Raw genomic sequence first — 9,455 nt, 5'->3', positions numbered from 1 at the left:
GGCCAGGAAGGAAGGAAAAAGGAAAAAAAGTTACATGATAATTTTGTTGTATATTTGCAGGGAATCACAAATTGTACATGGTAAATTTGCAGTTTCATGTGCAATCGTCTTTTTTTTTTATTGTATTGTTTTTTGGAAATGCTTTTTTAGTGCTTATATTGAAAATAAAATAAATTTTAAAAAAAGACAATTTGGAGAGATGATCCCCTGGGGATCATGAAAACTTCATCAGATAGTAGTTACTGGGAAAATTGTGTGATCGTACATAGTACTATTAGACACTGTTGTTATTATTAGTATTGTTAATAATAATAATTTTTATTAATAGAGTTACCAGAAATGGGATGAACTGATTCTGTGGGTAATACGTTCCCCATCATCAGAGGTTTAGAGGGTAATTGACCATTCTTTCAAGAATGTTGTATAAGAGATTTGATTTTTTTAATTCAACATTGTTCTTAAAAAAAAAAGCCTTGAGTCCATATTTCTTACCTCAATTCCTAAGCTACTTAGGAAGAAAGACAGCTACTACAATCATCAAGGTAGAACAAGAACATGTTAAGTTGTTAAGAAACTTCTGTTCATGTTGTTTTTGCCTAAAGAGATAAAATAGGACAATATGTTTGCTGATAGTATTAAATGTTGGATTAAAAATGAAACCATGCTGATTAGCCCAGGCCCAGGGTCCATAAGAAACTAGGATAATTCGTGATGGAACAAAGCTATAGGAAAGGGAGAGTTAGAAACCACTGCGAATGTGACCCATGACTTCTATCACAAGCAACATTATTAGAATAAATAATAGCCATGAGATAGATTGGTGTCCAATTTTCAGGCTCTCAGATAAAAGAAAAATTCCTTAAGTCTATAAAAATCTGTATGAATATGTCCTGTGCAACAAATTAAAATTATGCATCATTCTGAAATAAAGATGTGTGATAGTTCCATGATCATATCCACCATACCTTGCCTTTTTTAAAATGAACTCCTTTGGACTCACCATTAAAATTACTTTATTTATAACTTCTCATGCTCTTGGGGACTTCTTTTGTCCCTGAACAATTTAAAGTTGAAGTGCCGAGGACACGGAAAGTAACATTTTGGCACTTTAGGAATAGTGTCTTAGATACCCAATTAATCTTACTTGGTTATTGGGCTATTTTTCTCCTGTACGTTAGTTAATCTTTCATACAAAGTTGCTACTCATAAGATGTAGGTTGGTACTAATTAAATGTTTTGTCATATACTCATTCAGGAAAAGATTTTCTAAGGTCTTAAGGAAAGTGTTTTTTAAGTCTTCTGTCTTGGATGTCCCATGATTAAATTATTCAAGGACTAAAAATGTATCTTAAATGCAATATACAGCTGTCAATTGCATATTATTCTATAGCATATTTTTTAAAAGTGGTGTGGGGGTTCTAAAACTTTTTGTTTGTCATGGACCCCTTTGACAGTCTGGTGAATCTTGTGGACCCTTTCATAGAATAATGCTTTTAAAGGAACAAAATACATAGGTTTACAAAGGAAATCATTCATATTGAAATAGTTATCAAAATATATATTTTAAAATATCAAGTTCAGATACTCCAGAATAAAACTCCCCTATTTTAGAGTCTTTAATTTAAAATACAGTTCAGTTGATTTCAAGTTAGTAATGGATGAGATTAGTTCACCTTAATAGTAGTGTCATTTCCTATTTTCCCTTAATGCTAGCTCCTTCCAAGATCAAACTCCAATTTATCTTGTCTGTGGTTTGTTTATAAATGCTTGTTTTCTGCCCTGAGACTGTCAGCTCCTTGAAAGTAGAGACTGCTTCCCCTCCCCTCCCTTTTGTTTTTATATCCCCAGCACTTAGCACGGTTCTTGGCACATCAAAGCTTCTTGACTTGTCTTGATTCACAGTTACTGGGTACTTTATGTTAAGCAAAGTTTTGTTTTTCACTGGTAAAATTTCAGCCAAAGAGGAATTCTGAAATTCTGAAAACTTTGAGCTGGTTCCCATTTGTGTGTTCCTTCCTACCCCTCCCCAACCCCAGTCATAAGGTATTTGGAATTTCTGGAATTCTGGAACTTCTGAACCCCTCTGAAATCTGTAAATTCAAATGTGCTTTTAAAATCACACTTCAACTTTCTCGTATTCAATGAAACAATTAAGAAAGAAATTCATCTCAAAAATTTCAAATCAGGCTTATATAACTTTAAAAAGAATTTTTCTTGAAGTGCTTCCAAGAAACAAGTAATAAAAGTACTGTACCACCCACTCAGATTCAGATCATCCAGTTTCAAATCCATATTCCATGCTTTCCTATGCTTTAGGAACCCTTAGTTTTTTTCTTAAAGAGAGAGAGAATTTGTCAGGCATGGGATTTAAACTCAGAATGGGAAGAAGCTTATTTCTGATCCACACAATAAGTGGAAAAGGGGTACATATCTAGAGAAAACTAGCTTACGATCCCCTACTGCTCACATCATAGATTCTGTGACATCAAATTTTACTAAATTGCCACTGGCATTCCCTATTGTTCATCCCTTGAGTTCTAAAGGCTGAGAAAATGAGTCAGCTGTGGAAAAAAGAAAGTATCAAAGGAGAAAGTGACTGAAGTTTTACAGCCACAGGGTAGCAACAAGCTCTGATGGGACTTCAAAAGGGAAAGTATGGGTCACTTTGCTCTTCCAGAGTAACCACATTACAAACATGGATTTTTATTAGATAGAAGACCGTAGACAAACCTTAAAACATTGCAACTACGAACAAATTACTTGATCCCTTTGTTTCCCATTTGTAAAACAGGGAGTCAGTGCTGTAGTGGAAAATGTCGAATTAGGAGAATTTCAACTGTAAGTGACCTCAGACAAGTCACTAAAGCTCTCTGGGTCTCTATCAAATGAAAAAATTGGATCAAGATTACCTACAAGTAGGAATGTGCAAGAGCCATCTCCAACAGAGAGTTCCTTGTTAAATTTTCAGGCTGAATATTTATTTACACCTTGGAAACCTGCAAATCCTTCAAATCCGGGCTCTACTTATTGTTTTGCTGATTGTCTAAATATAAGAAAGGAATGGAGAAAATGTTAATCATGAAGGCTGTGTTTTAAGTGTATATGCATTCATTTCCCCGAAGAAAGTCAGTTGTTAAACATTTACTAGCACATCAATGCCTCTAAAGTTTCATTCCGCTTTAAATCCTTGAACTAAGTAGTACTGAACTCACAAGGTTGCTGTGAGGAAAGGATGATGTCAATTTTTAAGTCTTTTGGAAATATAAGCAATTACCAGTATGGAATTTTTTATAAATGGCTTTGAGATGAAACCCTGTAAGTAGGGAGAAATGTTTGAAGCCTTGCAAGGAGAAAGCAGGATGTGTGGGTTTCTGAGAGATGTAGTTTCAGGATAACAGTTCCTGTTCCCAACTTGGAAGAGCCTGGGGATTTCCTTAGCAGTGGTGGTTGGAGACAGGGTGGGTCCTTTTGAACTTAGAGCCAGCGCTTTGCTGATCCACATGAGAGGAGAGTTGGAACCCAGGAAAAAGATAGATCAAGATAGAGACTTCATCTACAGGGGGAAGGTTGGCCAGTTGTAATCAGAGCTCAGGGAATGTCTGATTAACAGTAAAACTTTCCCCTGACTGACTTTTTTTTGCATTAAACAGTTCTTTTTCTCTCCCTTTCCCTTCCCACCTTTCCATGGAAGACAAACAAAGTCTTGTGACAAATATTCATAGTTAATCAAAACAAGTTGTCACATTGGTCTTGTCCAAAAATGTCTCATTCATTACTCAGAGTCCATTGCCTCTTTGTCCAGAGGGGGGTATTTCTCTAAAACTGTGGCTGGTGATTGCATTTGTCATAGTTTTAAAGTCTTTTAAATATGTTTGCTTTTAAATTGTTGTTTTTTGTGTATAGTGTTGTTCTTTTCTGTATTGTCCTATGTAATCTCACTTCACTGTCCATCAGTTCATGAAAGTTTCCCCAGGTTTCTCAGAAACTATCCTTTTCATCAACTCTGGTGGTGCAATAATATTTTGTTGCTTCCATATACTGTACTTTGTTCACCCAATCTACAACTTAAAGGCACCTTTTAAATTGTCAGTTCTTTTCCACTATAAAAAATTGCTATTAATATTTTTGTACAGTTTAGTCTTTTTTCTTTTTCTTTGATCTTTTTGAGATGTAGTTGGCTGAGAATTCAGGCAGCAATTTTCTTCCTTTTCCACAGATATTGTAACCTACAGTTTTCTTTAAAATTCTTTACTGGCTATTTGAGTTAGGGCTCATCTGATATAAAGATACTAAATTTCTTTTCAACTGTGTATTTCTTTGAAAATGGAGAGTTTGTAATAGGGAGAAAGTGTTTAGTAATAGACTATGGAGATACAGGAAGAAATTATTACAGAGGTAGAGACACAGACAGATTTAAGCCCTTATTCAAAATTCCTAGGCTTTCTAGTGGCTGGAGACTCAGCAATTTGAGAGAGAATGTTATGATTTTGATGTATTAATATCATTAAGTCTTTTAAAATAAAACTTCTCATGAGACAAAATTAAATTAGATCAGGGTTTTTCCTTTGCCCTAGACTAAAATGAGTCAGAATGCCATTTTGCTTTTTGAGACAAGGCTGTGTTGTCAATTCACTGATTCCTCAGTAACGCCTTCACCCCTGCTAGCTAGCACATATAGAGAAAGTTCTCTGATGGGGTGAAATTGAGGACCATGACAAGGTAACAGAAACTGCCTAGTGGGAGGAGAAAAGGTATGGCTGGATTTGGCTGGTAATGTCCACAGTAGGGAAAATGGGAAGAGTAGTTTTTTTTTCCTTCTAAATTTATTATTTATTTTAACACTTTTTAAATTTTTAAATTCCAAATGCTCTCTCTCCCTCTTACCCTCCTTGTCTCCCTCCCACTCCTTCATCTTCTGAGAAAACAATATGATATCAGTTGTATTTGTGAAATGATACAAAACATATTTCCATATTAGCCTTATTGCAGAAAAATAAAGAAAATTAGAAAACTATACTTCAGTTTGCACTCAGAGTTCATCAGTTTTCTCTTTGGAGGTATATAGCATTTTTTTCATCCTGAATCCTCTGAAATTGTCTTGGATCATTGTCTTGATCTGAGTAATTAAGTCTTTCACAGTTGATCATCATAACAACATTTCCATTAACATGCACAGTGTTTTCCTGGTACTTGTCACTTTACCTTTTATCAGTTCATATAGCTCTTGCCATGTTTTTTTGAAACCACCCCCCTTTTCATTTCTACTAGCACAATAATATTCCATTACAAACATAACCACAGCTTGTTTTATCAATTGATGAGCATGTCCTTGATTTGCAATTCTTTGCTACCACAAAAGAGCTGATATATGTATTTTTACACATAGGACCTTTTCCTTTTCCTTTGATGTCTTTGGGGTATGCATCTGGTAGTGTTATTACTGCATTAATGGATACACACACACACACACACATATATACATACAATAAATATACCTACACACACACACACACACACACACACACACACACACACACACACACACATATATATATATATATATATATACACCATTAGGCACCATTCCAAATTGTTCTCAAAAATGGTTGGATGGATCAGTTCATTTCTCTACCAACAGCTCATTAGGATGCCTGTTTTCCCTCATCCCCTCCAGGATTTATAATTTCTGATAGATATAAGGTGCTACCTCAGAGTTGTTTTCATCTGCATTTTTCTAATAAATAGTTCTTTAGAGCATTTTTTTACATGACTGAATAGTTTGGATTTCTTTCTGAAATTCCCTGTTTTTACCCTTTGACCATTTATCAATGGGGAATAGCTTCTATTTTTTATTAATGTGATTCAATTCTCTACATATTTGTGAACTGAGGCCTTTTCAAGAAAAACTTTTTGTTAAACTTTTTATATTATTTCATTATATATGGTATCTTTTGGTAGAATGTGGTTTCTCTGATTATCTCTTTTAATGAGGTCTATTTTTGCTTTGTCTGAGATGATGATTGCTACTCCTGTTTTTTTTTTTTAAATACAATTGAAGTATATTAGATTCTGCTCCAGTCCTTTATTTTAACTGTGTGTCTTTCTGTTTAAAGTGATTGTCTCTTGTAAATGACATATTGTTCCATTGTAGTGTTTAATCCATTCTGCTACTTCCATTTTATTGGTGATCTCATCTCTTTCGTACTCACAGTTATGACTACTATATATTTCCTTCCTTTCTATTTTCTTCTGTTTCTTCTCCTCCTCCTCCTCCTTCTGCTCTTCCTCCTTGTCCTCTTCTTCTTTCTCTTCCTTCTCTTTCTCTTCCTCCTCTCTCTCTTTTCTATCCCTCCTCTAAAGTCTATATTGCATGTAACCATTACTTCCCTTAATCTGCCTTCCCTTTTATCATCCTCCACTTTCTTTTCTCCCCTTACCTTTCTATTTCCCTATTGGGTAAGACAGAATTCTATATATAACCGACTATGTGTATATATACCCACATGTGCGTATATATTTTTTCTTCCTTCTTTGGGTCAATGAAAGTGAGGTTCAAGTATTGCCTGTCACTCTCCCTTTTCTATTCTACTGTAAAAGTTCATCCTTGTGTGTCACTTTCACTTGAGAAAAATTTTTCCATTCTATCTCTTCTTTCCTTCTTCTCCCAGTGCATTCCTCTTTTTCACTTTCACTTTTTTGAACACTATTTTAATGTAATCGACTCACTCCCACACCCTTGTCAATGTAAAACCTTTTAACTGCCCTAATAATGATAGAGTTCTTAAGAGTTAGATGATTCCTTTTACCACATAAAAATGTACACAGTTTAACCTTATTGACTCCTTTAAGATTTTTCTTTCATGTTTACATTTTTATGCTTCACTTGAGTCTTGTGTTCGAGTGCCAGATTTTCTATTGAGCTCTGGTCTTTTCAGCAGGAATACTTGAAATTTCTATCATTCATTAATTGTCCATTTATTTTCCTGAAGAATAATACTCACTTTATCTGGGTAGGCTATTCTTGGTTGTAATCTAGCTTTTTTGCCTTCCTGAATATCATATTCGAAGCCCTATAGTCACTTGAGGTGGCAACTACTAAATCTTGTGTGATCCTGACTGTGTCTCTACAGTTTGAATTATTTCTTCCTAACTGCTTGCAATATTGTATGTTTGACCTGGGATTTCTGACACTTGGCTATAAAACTCATGGAAGTTTTCATTTTGGGATCTCTTTCAGGAGGTGATCAATGGCTTCTTTTAATATGTATTTTATCCTCTGGACCTAAGATATCAGGGCAGTTTTCCTTTATAATTTCTTGAAATGTGAGGTATAGAATCTGTTTTTTATTCTAGTTTTCTGTTAGTCTTTATACAAGTTACAGTGCTAGTACTTGGTATCCAAAGAAAGAAATGAAAAACAGTCCTTATCCTCAAGGAGATTAGTTCCTCCTGGGGGATATAAGCAAGTAAACAAATAAGAAAATGAAACAAAATTTGAATGGGGGGATACCTTTAACTAGGGGGAATATATATGCATATGTATGTATACACCCACATAGGATTCTAAGAAGCAGAGATGAGATGGAAAGTAAGAACGATGACCCACTTAGAGACACAGTGGCAAAAGATGGAATACCAAGAAGCATAAGGTTAAAGAATGAGATGCTCTTGAGCAGCAGATTCTCACGAGGAGATTCTACCATCAAGAATCTCAGAACTTTTGTTGTGTGATAGTAATGGGGTAGTCGTCTAGGATAAGGGTCATCATCAATATGTAGATGCTACATCCCACTTCTGCAGTCATCCACGTTCGTTTGGAGAATCTTTCTTATTGTAGACAATGAAGAAATCTCTGTTTTCGTTTCTGATTTTCTTTCCAGAGTTAAGAATTTGGTCTCTGCTAATTTGAATAACTTCATAAGATTTTATTGTCTTGGTCATTTAGCTTGATGGACTTTGAACCTTCCCCTTGTGGAGAATTTTCAAAGCCCTGAATATCCATCAATCCCTTTCTCAGTGAGCCAAAGTTTGTCTCAACATTGTAGTCCTGTTGAATAAATAAAAGAATGAATTCAAACAGACAGCCCCTTTCTGTGCCCTAACAGGTCTCAGATAAAATAAATAATAACCTGACAAGAAATTGAGAATATTTAAGTAAACAATCACCTTTGCATGAGTATTATGCCTAGGAAAAGTGAAAGCTTGTGAATTTGGATTCCATTAATTAGAACAACTAGCATTTCTATAGGACTTTAGGGTTTGTCCAACACTTTATAAATGTTTTGTCAATCTTTCCTCATAATAATCCTGGGAAGCGAGTGCTACTATTATCCTCATTATACAGATGACAAAATTGAAAGTCAGAAATTAATTTGGTCAGCCACAAAAGTAGGAAATATCAGTTATGGAATTTGAACTCAGATCTTCCTTAGTCCAGTTCCAGCATGAAAGCTATCTAATTAGTTCTGATTGTGTAACAATTTCATCTAGTTTGTCTCACAGAAGTGTCTTGAACTGTGACTGACCCCAAGGTGAGGATTCTATGTACTGCATCAAGTTCCTTGACAATATATCCTCTGTTATTTCTAGCTTTTTATTTCTAGAGGCTAGTACATTGTCTACCATGAATAGGCTCTTAAGTGTTTGTTGAATTCAATCTGTTGAATTCTTTGAAAACACATTTAAAGTCAATTTTCACTAATTCATATTGTTTTGAGACTTTATTATTGTGTATGAGTCCATTTTTCTGTGCATAACCAACCATTTTCTTGGTATTGTGAAGTAGTGCCTTTAAATCATGCATACTCCTGTCAAATATAGGGAAAAAGATCTTTCCTTGAAGGGGTTACTAACAGGAAGGGTCATCCAGTTAGTCATGCTGTCAGAAGAGCTCTGTGTATTGAAAATAGGAAGATCAGATATTTTCCTGGCATAAGGATATTCTTCAGTAGCCAGTAGTGTAGAAAGACACAAGAATTGTGGTCCTATGGAAAAATGCTTAGTGACTTTACCCATTCAAAATTTTTTTCTGTGGAACTTTATATAGTAGAAAAGTAATCTTGCATATCTTCAAATGTTGAAGTGGCTAAGGTTTGTGGAAAATTAAAGACAGATGTGAGAACCTGTAGACTAGTGACACTTTGTAGTGAGCAAGCATTTCTTCTGGAACATAAAGTTTTTATTCTATCACACTGAGGATATATAGAGTAGAGTCAAAAATATTTCAAGTTTATTGGTTGTCAGTGAATAGTGGGAGCCCTTGTGGACAAGGACAAAGTGATGGATAAATAGGGAGAGTCCAGTGTGCATGAGAGGAAGCAGAGGAGTGGAAAACATCACTTTCAGGTACTCCTTTTTTCCTCAAGTAGGGAGCCTTATCCTAATGAAAAACTCCTTAATGGGTAGAAGTACAGGAAACGGATACAGATACAGATATTTTGAGGTTAAAAGGCAAC

The sequence above is a fragment of the Notamacropus eugenii genome, chromosome 1 (genome assembly GCF_028372415.1).
Source record: "Notamacropus eugenii isolate mMacEug1 chromosome 1, mMacEug1.pri_v2, whole genome shotgun sequence".
Taxonomy (NCBI): Eukaryota; Metazoa; Chordata; class Mammalia; order Diprotodontia; family Macropodidae; genus Notamacropus; species Notamacropus eugenii.
Note: the sequence above shows the minus strand (reverse complement) of the source record.